This window comes from Oncorhynchus gorbuscha, linkage group LG05 (genome assembly GCF_021184085.1).
Source record: "Oncorhynchus gorbuscha isolate QuinsamMale2020 ecotype Even-year linkage group LG05, OgorEven_v1.0, whole genome shotgun sequence".
Taxonomy (NCBI): Eukaryota; Metazoa; Chordata; class Actinopteri; order Salmoniformes; family Salmonidae; genus Oncorhynchus; species Oncorhynchus gorbuscha.
The window spans coordinates 29825518-29842229 of NC_060177.1; the positions used below are offsets into that span (position 1 = coordinate 29825518).

Consider the following 16712-nt stretch of genomic DNA (forward strand, 5'->3'; position numbering starts at 1 on the left):
GGACGGGGTCACCAATACTTAGTGGATTGGGAGGGTTACGGTCCTGAGGAGAGGAGTTGGGTTCCGTCTCGGGACGTGCTGGACCGTTCGCTGATTGATGATTTCCTCCGTTGCCGCCAGGATTCCTCCTCGAGTGCGCCAGGAGGCGCTCGGTGAGTGGGGGGTACTGTCATGTTTTGTCTTATATTGTCTTGTCATTATGCTTTCCCTTCTGTTCGTTTCCCCTGCTGGTCTTATTAGGTTCGTTCCCTTTTTCTATCCCTCTCTCTCTCCCTCCCTCTCTCTCCTCTCTCTATCGTTCTGTTCCTGCTCCCAGCTGTTCCTCATTCTCCTACTCACTCATTTAGTCTTTCCACACCTGTTCCCTATCTTGTCCTCTGATTAGAGTCCCTATTTCTCCCCTTGTTTTCCGTTTCTGTCCTGTCGGATCCTTGTATATTGTTCGCCGTGCTGTGTCTTTGTCTCGCCCTGTCGTGTCTTGTTTCCCTCAGATGCTGCGTGTGAGCAGGTGTCTGAGTCTGCTACGGTCGGTGCCTTCCCGAGGCAACCTACAGTTTATGGTCGAGTCTCCAGTCTGTCCTCGTCACTACGAGTGGAATTAGTTTTTATGTTTTGTTTTCTGCTCCGATTTGTCTAGGAGTATTGCCTATTTTCCTTTACTGGAATAAAGACTCTGTTTTCGCCAAGTCGCTTTTGGGTCCTCATTCACCTGCATAACAGCTGACACTAAAGACTTAATCATGACTGGTTCCACCACTCCCATTTAGATTGGGGGACCCCATAAACCACTTTGGGTCCATCCTGTGGTCATCTGCCTCTGGTTTTGTTTCTCAGATGTAAGAATGATTAGAAACAACAAGGGTTTTGTTCTATTCCTCCAGGCTCTCTTTATCTCAGTTACACCCAACACATCTTATCTATGGAATGCCAGCTGTAGGTTTTTAGGCTCCTCTCTGTTCACACAGACATTTAATAGAACATAAATGTATTACTATTAGTTAAGTATATAATCGTTAACTATTAATATCAAACAAATCACATAAATATGTAATTGTTCTATCACACCTGGCATATGCAGGTATTGTGACTCAAATATAGATGTATTTATATTTTTAGGCATATAACAGTGACTCCACTCTGAGTAGAGCGAAAGGTTAACCCTTTAGATCAGGGGTGTCAAACTCATTTCGCATCGTGGGCCACATACGGCCTAGGGAGATGTCAAGTGGGCCGGACCATTAAAATTATACCATACTCTGCTATAAATAACCAAAATATCATGTCTTTCCTTTGTTTTGGTGTAAAGAAGCACAAGAACATGTGGAAAATATTGAAATTTAATGAACTATCCTTTTACAAAACATTTCATGAAACACCTCATATTTCCTTAGACAAATGTGCAATTTACTTTTATCATTCACAAATATGCATTGCAACTGATCCCACTGATTGTACAAAGGCACAAAACTTTAATTGGTACTGAAAAATATAGTAATGCACTTTAAGATTAAATGAGACTTTTAAAGAAAGGAATTTTTAAACCACTTACACATACGCATATAAAATCTAAATGTAATCCCTGCGTACACCTTACAAACTAAGGAGAGTGATTTTAAATGTGTTTCCTCAGACCCGCCAGCAATTCGTTAATCTTATCTCTTCTCAGTTGTCCTTGCAAGCCGTCATATTTTTCGCTGTGATGAGTCTCGTAGTGGCGTCGAATATTATATTCCTTCAATACCGAAACTTGTTGCAAACACACCAAGCACAAAGGTTTTCCGTGCATCTCTGTAAATAAATAGGACGTGGTCCATTTTTATTTGAAAATTCTACACTCCTTATCTACTTTTCTCCGTTTGGATAATGACATTTTGGCTAATGAGGGTGTAGCGGAGAGGTAGAGACCAAGGTATTAACAACGTCGTAACAAGCAGCAGATGGCGCATTGATACCGTCTGCTGTTTTCAGTCTGTCTCAGTGATGCGGCTTGTCTTCTACTCTGATGGAAAGAGTGCGCCCCTTAGCGGATAATCCATGAATTGCAGCGAATTAAAAATATTAATTCCATGTCTTTTATGCATTTTTTCCACTTTCAAATTATCCTGCGGGCCTGATCGAACCTCCTTGGGGGCCGGTTCCGGTATGTTTGACACCCCTGCTTTAGATAGATCTGATTAAACTTCCCCTGACCCCTGATAGACTCCGACCCTCAGCACATATTGTTGATGAGGTGCTATCTACAGTTGAAGTCTGAAGTTTACATACACCTTAGCCAAATAAATCTAAACTCATCTACAAACCTAACTGAGTCAGGTTTGTAGGCCTCCTTGCTCGCACACGCTTTTTCAGTTCTGCCCACAAATCTTCCATAGGATTGAAGTCAGGGCTTTGTGATGGCCACTCCAATACCTTGACTTTGTTGTACTTAAGCCATTTTGCCACAACTTTAGAAGTGTGCTGGGATCATTGTCCATTTGGAAGACCCATTTGCGACCAAGCTTTAACTCCCTGACGGATGTCTTGTGATGTTGCTTCAATATATCCACATAATGTTCCTACCTCATGATGCAATCTTTTTGTGAAGTGCACCAGTCCCTCCTGCAGCAAAGCACCCCCACAACATGATGCTGCCACCCCCGTGCTTCATGGTTGGGATGGTATTCTTCGGCTTGTAAGCCTCCCCCTTTTTCCTCCAAACATAACGATGGTCATTAGGGCCAAACAGTTCTATTTTTGTTTAATCAGACGAGGACATTTCTCCAAAAAGTACGATCTTTGTCATCCCGTAGTCTGCAAACCGCAGTCTGGCTTTTTTTTAATGGTGGTTTTGGAGCAGTGGCTTCTTATATGCTGAGCGGCCTTTCAAGTTATGTCGATATGGGACTCGTTTTTACTGTGGATAAAGATACCTTTGTACCTGTTTCCTCCAGCATCTTCACAAGGTCCTTTGCTATTGTTCTGGGATTGATTTGCACTCTTCGCACCAAAGTACGTTCCTCTCTAGGACACAGAACGCGTCTCCTTCCTGAGCGGTATGACGGCTGCATGGTCCCATGGTGTTTATGCTTGCGTACTATTGTTTGTACAGATGAATCTCTGGATAAGAGCATCTGCTAAATGACTTAAATGTAAATGTAAATGTAAATGAACGTGGTACCTTCAGGCATTTGGAAATTGATCCCAATGATGAACAAGACTTTTGGTCTTGGCTGATTTCTTTTGATTTTCCCATGATGTCAAGCAAAGAGGCACTGAGTTTGAAGGTAGACCTTGAAATACATCCACAGGTTCACCTCCAATTGACAATTAGCCCATCAGAAGCTTCCAAAGTCATGATATCATTTTCTGGAATTTTCCAAACTGTTTAAAGGCACAGTCAACTTAGTGTATGTAAACTTCTGACCCACTGGAATTGGGATACAGTGAATTATAAGTGAAATAATCTGTCTGTAAACAATTGTTGTAAAAATGACTTGTGTCATACACAAAGTAGATGTCCTAACCAACATGCCAATACTATAGTTTGTTAACAAGACATTTGTGGAGTGGTTGAAAAACGAGTTTTAATGATTCCAACCTAAGTGTATGTAAACTTCCGACTTCAACTGTACATATATTTATAACATGTTTTAATATAATTTCTTATTTGAGTGGTCATGCCATCATTGGGTATCGGGCAGTGTCCAACGTTAATCCACATCTATATCATTACTGGGGTTGTCTTGCATATGGATTTCAAACTTGAGGGAGTTGTACTGAACATTACACATGAACCAATATGCTCAACTTCATGTGTTTACTTTACAACCAAAGTGATAATGACAGAGGAACTGAGGAGGCATAATAAACTCTCTCTGTATTTGAGCCTGACCCACAAAGAGACACTTTGGCGACAGAGGAAGAGTGTGGAGGGAACACAGTGAACTGTGAAATCTGAAGAGGCACAAGACACACCAAAGATGACCTGCCCTGGCAGATGAGGATGAAGTTTAACAACCAGCTGAGTACAGTGGATCTGTACACCCTCATCAACACACACACCAACATCCCCAAGATCAGGGAGGGACGACTGGCAGCACAGGTACACACACGCATGCACCCACACACACACGAACGCACGCACACAAAACCGACAGGGACCCACAAAAAGGTGTATGTGAGGGTGGTTAATAATACATGTATTACATCAAGGATCATCAACTAGATTCAGCTGCGGGTCGATTTTTTTCTTGAGAGGATGGTTGGGGGTCCGGAACTGTCACGCCTTGGTCGAGGTATTTTGTGTTTATATTCATTTATTTGGTCAGGCCAGGGTGTGGCATGGGGTTTTTGTATGTGGTGTGTTGGTATTGGGATTGTAGCTTAGTGGGGTGTTCTAGTTAAGTCTATGGCTGTCTGAAGTGGTTCTCAATCAGAGGCAAGTGTTTATCGTTGTCTCTGATTGGGAACCATATTTAGGCAGCCATATTCTTTGTGTGTTTCGTGGGTGATTGTCCTTAGTGTCTTGATGTTCCTGTCTCTGTGTTTGTAGTCACCAGATAGGCTGTATAGGTTTTCACTTTCTGTTTGTTGTTTTGTAGTGTTTGTATTTAGATTCGTGTTACGTTAGTTGAATAAACATGGATCACAATATACACGCTGCATTTTGGTCTGACTCTCCTTCACCACAAGAGAACCGTTACAGGAACATCATTTTCAAATAATTTGTAGACTGCAAATTGACTGCAAGAAGCCCAGATATAATACATAATATTTTACTAACACATAATAATGTCAAACCTCGCTTACATCTGTATATGATCACGTGCCTCTCTCTATTATACGTGGGAGTACTTGGGAACACATCTCCCAGATTAAAGTCAGTTGGAGCTGATTTCATGGTGCTTTTACAGTTTTTTATGTCCAACAATGAAAATTTAACAAAGTTAGTATTTTTTTCCCTCAGAAAACTTGGGGTGGGCAAATAAAACTGCCAGTTGGGGAACTCTGTATTCCATGATAACAATAAACTGATCCGATGTTTATTGTACCCTTGCAGTTCTGGGCAGCATATGTACCATGTGAGACTCAGTACAAAGATGCCGCCAGACAAATTCTTGAGCAGATAGTCGTCATCCATAGAATGTGTATGAAATACCCAGAAGCCTTCATGTTTGCTTCCAGCAGCAAAGGTGAGAGTCATCTACAAAATAAATGTGATCAAAGGTTATACAGTAAGGGCTCTATTCAATATCTAAAGCGGAAGTGTTGTAGATTCCGCAATATACATTTCAAGGTAATTTCCGATTGAGTCAAACATATGCAGCGTTTACCGTGAATGCAGTCTCCGCTAAACTTCAATCACACCGTAGAGCTGAACTTCCGCGATACGGATTGAATGGAGCCATACATTTTGTTATGAGAATGAAACCCCTTTTTTAAATATATATATTTTTAGAACACTCCACTGTGAAATACCATCGATAGCAAAGTTGTATTCACTTCCCACCTGTATTATAAATCATTTATTTTACCACAGATATCGTGGATGCCTTTAGTCAGAACAGGACAGCCAGTCTGATCGGGGTGGAAGGATGACAGTCTTTGGACAGCAGCCTGGGAACCCTGCGTACCATGTACCACCTGGGGGTCCGCTACCTCACCCTCATCCACAGCTGCAACACACCATGGCGAGTAGGCTCTGCTACCCTGCTGACGACAGGGCCACCCTGGTCTGGGGACTAGGTGCCACAGATTATACTCAGTAAGTGACAAGGTGCTCAACATTTTTTTTCCTACGATTCCTAAGTTTGTCAACACTTTACACACCATATGATGCACTCTCAAAGAGCACATACAGCTAAGATATAAATGACACAAATGTAAATGAATGAGACACAACAGGTAACAGCTGAAACTGCTTATTAATAGACAAATAAAATACTGTATTTCACAGAATTCTGTGGTGGGGAAAATAGGGGATTCCTGTCGCCAACTGTTTCAGAGGTGTCATATTCTGGGAGAGTCGTCTAAACAGATGGACCTGCTAATCAAACCATGGCCCTGGAGAGACTACAGAGCCTAGTGAATCCCTCAGCTACTCACTGATTCATATCATATTAGCAGGATATAGGAAAGTGGAAGAGAAATATGCCTTCCAGAAGCTGGCCGGGTATTTTACTGTGGTTGTGTGTGTTTTCACCCCAGGTCAGACAATAGGCTAGTGGATTCGGGAGACAAGCCATGAGCGCAACACAATGGACTGTTTGAGTTTGGAAAGGTTAGTCTATCACACTGAGTCACACACACACACACATTGGAAATACCCACTCATATCATAGGTCATATCTACTATACTATTTGGCACAGCTTGTAATACTTCTGCTTTTGAGTTTATTTGGAAATCAGATATAAATGCCTGTCATAAACATAGGTATTCCAAGTAAATGTTTTAATCAAATGTGCAATTCCTCAGAAACTATTGGGTTACCCTCAATACTTATTTTCATCTACAGCTTGCATTCATTTATGTTATAGCAGTATTATATCACCGGTATAAAACACACTGGATGAAAACATGTACATTCTCTTGACAGACTATCCAAGCTACAAACCATATCATTAGGTTTGATAGGCTGAATGAATCACATATAATTGTCTCGAAAACACCAGTAGGGTGACACAGTAAGAGGGTCATTTCCACCAGTCCTGGCAGAAACATTCAGAACGCTTTTTCACCCGACAGCAACTGGTATTTGAGATGAACTGCATTGGGATGTTGATTGACTTGGCCCACGTGTCAGAGAAAGTGAAGAACCAGGTTCTAGACCTGTCCAAAGCTCCAGTCATCTTCAGTCACTCCTCTGCCCACGCTGTGTGCCTACACAAGAGGAACGTGTCTGACGACGTCCTGAGGAAGGTGGTGAGTGAAGGGGGAGAGGGGCAAGGGGATAGTGGATTACAGAATACATATGAGGAACTTAGACATTCATTCCCCTTAGACATCATCCCTTCCCTGAGGAGGGTGATGAGTCAGGGGAGAAAGGTGAGAGACGAGGGAACAGAGAATTGGGAGTTTGGTAGTGAGAGGACAAGTACTAGGGGAGCAGGCCGATTGAGGGGATTGGATGCTGAGGAGAGTGAGTTGTATAAAGGAATTAGACCTGAGAGTGGTGGTGAGTGGACATGTGATAGGATGAAGGGGTATGTGACAGGAGGGATACGGAGGGATAAGAGGAAGAACATGGATTGAGAAAACAGACAGAGAACAGAAAATGGGTTAAGAGTGAAAAGGAGGTGTCTGGGTATATAGGCTGAGGGGAGGATGAGAAAGGGCTAAGAGGAAGGTTGAGACAGGTTGTTTTAGGCAAAGACCAAGAAAAGTAAGCAATAAGACTGCAAAAGAAACGTGGTAATGTCTACAGTGATATTAAAACTACAATGATATCAAAAGGAAGTTAGAAAAGCCATCAGACCATTCCAATACTTTGGAAAACAGACACAAACTAAAAGCAGGTTTTCATCAAGGATCTCTCTGTACTTTGCTCTGTTAATCTTTGCCTCATTCCTGACTAGTCTCCCAGTCCCTGAAGCTGAAAAACATCCCCACAGCATGATGCTGCCACCACCATGCTTCACCGTAGGGTTGGTGCCAGGTTTCCTCCAGACATGACGCTTGGAATTAACACCAAAGAGTTTAATCTTGTTTCTCATGGTCTGAGCCCTTTAGTTGCCTCTTGGCAAATTCCTAGTGGGGTTTCATGTGCCTTTAACCGAAGAGGGGCTTCCGTCTGGCCACTACCATAAAGACCTGATTGGTGGAGTGCTGCAGCGATGGTTGTCCTTCTGTAAGTTTCTCATATCTCCACAGAGGAACTCTGGAGCTCTGTCAGAGTGACCGCTGGGTTCTTGGTCACCTCCCTGACCAAGGCCCTTCTCAACACAATCCTGTCTCTGAGCTCCACGGACAATTCCCTTGGCCTCGTGGCTTGGTTTTTGCTCTGACATGCACTGTCAACTGTGGGACCTTATATAGACAGGTGTGTGCCTTTCCAAATCATGTCCACAATCAATTGAATTTACCACAGGTGGACTCCAATCAAGTTGTAGAAGCATCTCAAGGATGATCAATGGAAACAGGATGCACCTGAACTCAATTTTGAGTCTGAGAGCAAATAGTCTGAATACTTATGTAAATAATGTATTTCTGTTTTTTTTATTTTTCTGAATTTGTATTTAAAATAAATACATTTTATAATAAGGCTGTAATGTAACAAAATGTGGAAAAAGGGAAGGGGTCTGAATACTTTCCGAATGCACTGTACATTCACCTTTCTTTTCATATTCAATCTAGATCACTTTAACAAAATGAAAACTGTGAGTAGAGGGAATTGACCTAGGAGTTAATCGCCTAGTTACAATAAAACACCAATGAACTTGATTGAGCAAAGTGTATTATCTTAAAATATGTTTTACGGGGATCACGTGACCCTTGAACGAGATGGCCGCATGAAATAAGAGCTCCGCACAAGTAGTTTCCAATTCCTAATCTTACTTCCACTCCAAGTTCAAACTCATTTAGCTTTAGTAAGAAAAGGTCATGGCGGCTACAAAAGGCGACACTACAGGTGACATTTTTACCCGGACTCGAGTATTAGCGAGGGAAAAAGCCTCCAAGAAGAAGCTAGCTTCAGAAAAAACTAGCGCCGTTACCCAGGAGAAAGAGAACCCGCTCCCCCACGAGGCACAACGAATGCCAACCTCGCACTCTGTCGAAGACATCCTTTCTGAGTTCAGATCCCAACGTACAGAACTAAACGCTAAATTAGATGCCATTAACTCTCAGCTCAGTGCGATAGGGGGCAAGGTGATGTTGATAAAAGGATATGTAGAAGGGCGAGCCGGTCAAGGATCGATTCAGACAAGGTGGTAAAATTGTACGACAAGCGACAGTTTATTCAGAGTAAAGATATCTGGTACAGCGTAATTACGGCCCTTCCGTTAGCCCATAAGACCAGCAGGAAAGAGAAAGAGTTAACCGTTACACACACAATTTATACAGAACAGAAAGTAGGTTGATTCTAGAAGATCGGTTCTTCGGATTGGTTCAGGCTGGAGGTAGTCTTCTTGCATTGGCTCAGCTGGGCCGTCACTCTAGAATCCCGCCGTCACACAATGTTCAGCTAAAGGGAGAGATTTGGTGTGTGCACTGGCCTGGCAGTTAGTGTGTGTAATGTGTGTGTGTGTGTGTGTGTGGGAGCTATCCTGTAGGGGACCCAACATGCTTTACTGTGAAAATACGTTGCTATGTGTTGTCTCAGTTATAACAATGCAATAGCAGTAAGCTGGTCACCTGCATAAGAAATAGCACTTCCTTACAGTGACAATCCTGGAAAACGCTTTGCATGACATCAACAACAAGATAACCATAAACGCGGGGCAACCTGGACGAGTCAGAGGGGTGAATCCTATCTATGGAAAACTTATTGACAGATGCCATGGAAACAATAGCATATGCTAAAAAGAAAATAGAGCATCTGGAAGAGAAAACAGAGGACCTGGAAAACAGGGGGCGAAGGAATAATTGCGTTATATTCAATCTGGGCGAAAAAGAAGAGGGAAACATGCCACTGATCCGCTACCTGCAAGACAAACTTCCCGAGTGGCTCCACATGTCCAGCGACAGGCCCATAGAACTCGAGAGAGAGAGCTCACCGAGCACTGAGGCCCCCACCAGCAGCCAGACAACCACCTGTCCACCGACAGGCCCATAGTCCACCGAGCACTGAGGCCCCCACCAGCAGCCAGACAACCACCTGTCCACCGACAGGCCCATAGAACTCGAGAGAGCTCACCGAGCACTGAGGCCCCCACCAGCAGCCAGACAACCACCTGTCCACCGACAGGCCCATAGAACTCGAGAGAGCTCACCGAGCACTGAGGCCCCCACCAGCAGCCAGACAACCACCGCGCCCAATCACCATACGTTTCCTGAGATTCGCCGACAAAGGAACGAGTCCTACAGGCGGCGAAAAACAACACCATCACAGTGGGAAACGGCAAACTCGCTTTACACCAGGACCTGTCAGCTGGAATGCGCCGAGAATTTGACGAAGTGAAGAAATACTCCATTGAAGAGGCATCTTCAGGGGATTCAAATACCCAAACGAGCTCAGGATTCTTCACCAAGGAGCCTTGAGACACTTCAAAACTCCCGAAGAGGCAAAACGTTTTTTGAAAGACAATCCTGGCCAATGAGAAACAGACCAATGACTAAATGCGATTAATGCCATTACTAAAGGAGGTAAGACGACATATAGCCGATATCCAGAGACCCACCCCCTAAATGTCATTATAGCCGTCCAATTTATATTTATTTTCCTTTAACTGAGAGGGATGGGCTGTATAGCCTAACCTAGGCCTACTAATGTTTCAGCCTACTTTTATTTTCCTGTTTTTTTGTTGCAATTATTACTTGGGGTTCCCTATGTCCCTTGGGGGAGGTATATGTAGGCTGGGCTATTGATTTTATTTTTCTCCCCTCTTTTACTGTGGTCTGGACGAGGGCAACTGTGTAATTTACTCAATGCGGGGTGGAGAGGATGAGGCATTTCTTTGGTGGGGAGAGGGAGACGTTGTGCGTTGCTAACTGTTCCCGGTTTTTGTTTTATTCGGAACACAGAATTGAGACTGAGCGGGGGGCAATAGATCCAACGGGATGTGTTGAGTTGTTTGGGAACTCGGCTGGGGTGATCAGAGATTATTATTTTATGTACACCATTTATTTTCCTTTTATGTGAACGCAGCTGTAATTGCTATCCACTTTTACCCAGCGATGACTTGCACTAAAGTTCGATTACTGCTCGATGACGATGACTAGTACCTTAAATCTATTGACATGGAACTGCCATGGTCTCTAGGGCATGCAATAAAACGAAAAAAGATACTATGTGCTCTAAAAAAAAGGAAAACGCAGACATTGCGCTATTACAAGAGACACACCTCTGTGATGCTGAACATGCCAAACTCCGCAGAGCTTGGGTGGGACAGGTGTATTTCTCCTCTTTCAAATCAAACAGTAGAGGCACAGCCATACTTATCCATAAAAATGTTCCATTCATAATTGACAAAAACATATCTGATCCGGAGGGGAGATTTATTTTGATAACTGGGTCACTATATGGTCAACCAATTACTATATTAAACATATACATAATAGCTCATCTATGGACTGTACATACTACTCTAATGTCCATAACACCTACTCCCGTATAGATTACATTTTTATCCCAAAGAGTTTGTCCACCTCCACTTTGACCTCTGTAAAAACATCCAGAGGGCAAAGAGCTGCAAATTCAACACCTCCATGCTATCAAATGACGTGTTCCATACATTGGTAACTACATGGATAGACAACTACACACAAGACAACAAAGATTCTCCTGTTTCTCTGGCCACAATGTGGGACGCTGCTAAAGCCACACTAAGAGGTCACCTAATTGCATATGCATCCTCTAAGAAAAAAGCAATGGAAGCACACAGGCTAGATCTTGAGAGGGAGCTTGAATGCTGTGAAAAAATACATAAACAATCCCTAGACAGCACCTCCTGGAGTCATCTTAAAGCAGCCAAAGCCAAACTGAATTTGGACTACACTCGGGAGATAAAAAAAATAGTTTTCTTTACTAAACAGAAATACCATGAGTATAGCAATAGGCCCAGTAGATTGCTTGCTTATCAATTAAAAAAGGAACAGTCCGAGCGTACAATCATGGCTATCCGAACAGCAGAGGACGAGGTCACATATGACCCCAAAAATATAAATGGAACTTTTCATGATTTTTCCTGCAAACTATATACCTCTGAGAGAAAACACACGGAGGCAGAACTCCACTCTTTCCTAGAGGGAATCTCGCTACCTAAACTATCAGAGACCGACCAAGAAAATCTCAACTCCCCCTTCACTCCTGAGGAGATCCTGGAGGCAATTACCTCCATGCCACCTAATAAGTCCCCAGGCCCAGATGGATTCCCCAGAGAGTTCTACAAAGCTTTTTGGCCCCAGCTCAGCCCTATCTTCATGCTAATGCTGGAGGATTTTTGCAAAAACGGAGTTCTCCCAGACTCAATGCACACAGCTCGCATTACAGTGTTGCTAAAAAAGGACAAGGACCCTCTATCCTGCTCGTCCTTCCGGCCCATAAGCTTGTTGGATTTTGACTATAAAATAATTACCAAATTGCTCGCCAAAAGACTAAACACTCTTCTTCCCAAAATAATAAAAGCGGACCAAACTGGATTTATTAGAAATAGATACTCTTCTGATAACATTCGCCGTCTTTTTGATATTATTGATCAAGTAAACGCACAGAAGAACCCTGTCCTGCTGGCTTCACTGGATGCTGAGAAGGCGTTTGACAGGATGGAGTGGAGCTTTCTGTTTTCAGTCTTAGAAAAGTTCAATATGGGCCCAAATTCTATTAAATGGATCAAATCACTATACTCTCATCCAAATGCCATGGTGACTACCAATGAACTGAACTCTGACAGATTCCCTCTGGAACGGGGCACAAGACAAGGGTGTTCGCTGTCCCCGCTGCTCTACTTGTTGGGGGCGGAGCCTCTGGCAGAGCTGATAAGGAGCAATCCAAGTATTATGGGTGTTTCTGCAGGTGGCCTGCAGCACAAGATTTCGCTTTACACGGATGATGTCTTGCTCTACATATCCAACCCTGAGAAATCCCTCCCTCTCATTTTAGACACAATTGCTCAGTATGGCAAGTTTTCAGGTTATAAGATCAATTTTAACAAATTCAATGTCTGCCCTCTCAATATTACACTCACAGCTCTATGAAGACACTTTGTCCTTTCCAATGGAAAACACAGGGGTTTCAATACCTCGGGATCTTCATAACACCAGATCTGAATAGCCTTTTTAAGGAAAATTATCTTCTACTCCTGGATCGAATCAAGAACGATCTCCAAACCTGGATCTCCCCCCAATTAGCTTAGTAGGAAGAATTAATGTAATCCGTATGAACGTCCTCTCTAGACTGAACTACTTATTTCAGATGCTCCCATGCTATCTCCCAGTTTCCTTCTTCAAAACAACTAACCAAAGCATCACCAAATTTATATGGGGCAATAAAAAACCTAGGATCAAGTTTTCCACTCTATCGAAACCTGAATCTTCTAAGGGTGGTCTTGCCCTTCCCTCCCTTCAATTGTACTGCTGGTCTGCCCAAATCTGCAACATGCTAACATGGATCACAAACAGACAAGAGTCAACGTAGATTCAGATAGAAGCCCAATCCTGTGGTTCATTGCCCTTAAGCTCAATTATATTCATTAATACATTTAGTGAAGTGGGCAACATAGCCAAAACCTTTGTGATTTACAGCACCCTACTAGCGTGGAGGGACTGTAAGAAATACCTGGGCATTTCCTCCCAAATATGTTCTCACTCGCCTATAGTAGGCAACCCAGACTTGCCAAAAGCCCTGAGGGATGCCAACTTTAATCTTTGGCATACTCTAGGAATCAGGACCTTTTCAGACCTATTTCATCAGAAAACCACTACACTGAAATCCTTTCAAGAGCTCTGCAGTGAATTCGATGTGCCAAGATGCATTAAAAAAATATCTTCAAATTAGACATAATTTCCTCATTTACCTCCAAGAGGAGTTTTAGAACTCAGTTGAATGAAGTTGAAACCCTTCTTGTCACAGCACAATCCATTAAAGGCTAAATATCTTACATCTATAGACTCCTTTCTGAGAAAGGAAGCTCCTCCTTTACTCCTTTGAAAATAATCTGGGAAAAGGACCTTGGTCTGACTATCAGTGATGAGTTATGGGCGGAGGTTTGCGACAGGGTATACTGCTCCTCTACCAGTGTAAAAATGAAAGAATCTAATTACAAATGTTTGTACAAATTTTATTATAGTCCTTTGAGACTCCATAGAATGAAAACAGATATGTCTCCTAACTGTAAAGATGTACCTCTGAAAGTGGAACCTATATTCATGTATTTTGGAGCTGTAGAGAGATTGCCAGATTCTGGCAATCTGTACATACTGCTGCACAGAAAATACTAGAGATACAGTTTGATATGACCCCGTGTATCTATCTTCTTAGTGCCCAGCAGGACTTTGTTCTTGATCCTGACAGAGAAAATTTGCTTATGACTATTACATACTTTGCTAAGAAATGTATTCTTCTATTGTGGGCCTCTAATACCTCTCCTACATTTAAAATGTGGATTGACCAGATTGTTGACTTTCTTCCTCTTGAAAAGCTCACTTATGACCTCCACAAGAGACAGCCCAAGTTTGATAGACTCTGGTCTCCACTATTCAACTATATTTCAAACTGGACAGAGTGAACGGGGTGACTAGGGAAATGCGCAGATACATGTTGTGTAAGGTACTGTAAAACCTAAAAACTAATTATTGGCCCGTCGTCTCAGCGAATGCTTGAAATAGCTGATAAGAACCTTGATAGTGCTGCTGCAAGTATTATCTGTTTTTTTTGTGTGTTTTTATTTTAATTTAGTTTTTGAGTATGTGTGCGTATGTGTATGTGTATGTATGTATATGTGTATGTATGTATGTATGTATGTATGTATGTATGTATGTATGTATGTATGTATGTATGTATGTATGTATATGCACCAAGGAAAATAAATAGATTAAGAAAAATAAATGTTTTTATTTGACTTTATCAGTCATTTTAATTGTATTTTTTTTTTTTTTTTTTTCAAATTTATGATTTTTTTGCCTTTTTTTCTTTTAAAGCCTGTCACAGCTCTGAATGTGGAATGTGTTTTGTTGGTTGATTGAAAAACAAGAACTTTAAACTTTAAATTGAAAAAAAAAGATGTTTTACGTGGAAAGACACCCATTCTGCTGGGGGAGGAGTGCAGAGATTAGCATAATATTGGCTATATTTTGACACACACATACCCCTCTCTACCTGTGCTGTCTGTCAGGGTCCCGGAGGGTCTGGAGGATGTGTTTAAGTACCCTGCTCCAGTGGCAGAGCTGCTGAGCAGAGGATGGACAGATGCTGAGGTGAAAGCTACTCTAGGGGACAACCTGCTCAGTGTGTTCAGAGAGGTGCCTACGCTGTGTGAGTACGACAGTAAAAGTTACACACTATTTCCACAAGATTGATATCAACACACAAGCCTCCATAGATCTACTTAAAAAGGGCTGATGCAATACAAATACAGTGGCATACACAGAGATGAGGCATTTTTAATGCACTATTTGTTCCAGTGCTTTGTTACCCTCCCTGACTCTGAACTCCTATCTTCCAGGTACGAGGCAGCTAGACGATCTTCCCATCCCTTATGAAGTGAAAAACGACTACAGGACCCGCTATGGCTACCCTGTCCCAACCCAGACAGTGCTGGGACAGTTCTCTACCTCAGCTCTCTGGCCCTGGCACTAACACTGACTCTGAGCAGCCTGCTGTCCTGGTCTCTCTCTATAAGCCCCCTCTAAATAGACCATGCTGGGTGTGGTGGTATTATCACCCCTTGTCTATGGCAGTAGGCTGCCCAAGGCATAGTAACACCTTACTACTTGAGTTCTGTGGTCACATCTTTCACAAGTTCTATTGGTGATGGAGTCCATGAACTGTGATTGAAGGAAGTATTTTGTACAAAGGAATCTTAACATTACTAAACCAGTAAGTTATTCTGAAACGGTGTTATACACATCACTGTTGACCTTATACCAAGTAAATCCATGACCAGGCTACTTTACATTTTAGAGTTGAAATTAAATGGTTAAATGTAGCCCTCATTAAATAAATACATCAGGAAAATTGTGTAATCATTAGATTTTATTTGAGTTTAGTGTTGTACCATGAGACATGTGGACTAAGGAAATACTAAACTGACTGAAAAGCTTGGGGAGGAGGGTTTATGGTTGAGACATGGATGAGAGACAACAGTGAGCATCCCAAATGATAGATAGGCTGTTCCAGATGTGATTTCCTCAGGCCCTGGCTGAGACAACTGCTGTACTTCAGTCATCTTTTCCCTGTTCCTATACAGCCCTAGAACATTCATGGAACACTATCCAATGAGCACAATTAACTTCATTTTGACATTTACAGAATAAACTCAAGGCCAGGCAAGAACGGTGTGCTTCATTCAACAACAGTGTCTATTATTCCATCTGGCTCAATCATTTTGAGAATGCTGTACAAAAAGGCGTCATGAGCGAGGCTGTTCGGCCATGGTGTGTTTGAACTAACTCCAAGCACCTGGCAATTCTTATCTTATTTACAATCAGAACATTTCCAATTCTTCAAAATACAAAAATCAGACTGTTGATAATCAAACGTGACACCCAGTTGAGAAAGACAAATGGTAGATTTTGTACATTCAATACATGAGAGAACAGCACCATCTTGTGGTAAGCATTGTATCAGACATGAAGAACAGGGCAGAACTCAATACATTTTCAGTTTAGACCATTCAAACTTTGACTAACGGATTTCATTTTTGAAAAGTGAGGCGAGCAAGCAAATAAAAGTTCAAAATAGAAGTGGATCAGCTTCATAAAAATACGACAGCAACCTTAGTTCAACACCCAGTGACCTCGTTAAGACCCCATTGATGTCAAAACTGGAATAGCATTGTTGAAAATGTACTGGCCGGGTCTGAGGAACATTTTGTTTTCCATAATCTGAAAGGAAGTTCATCTCTTTACTTGATGCTCG

General features: G+C 42.3%; 1 pseudogene; it reads left to right on the forward strand.

Annotated features, from left to right (window-relative positions):
- The first annotated feature begins 3656 nt into the window (after positions 1–3656).
- LOC124034862 lies at positions 3657–15431 on the forward strand (annotated as a pseudogene).
- Positions 15432–16712: the final 1281 nt, after the last annotated feature.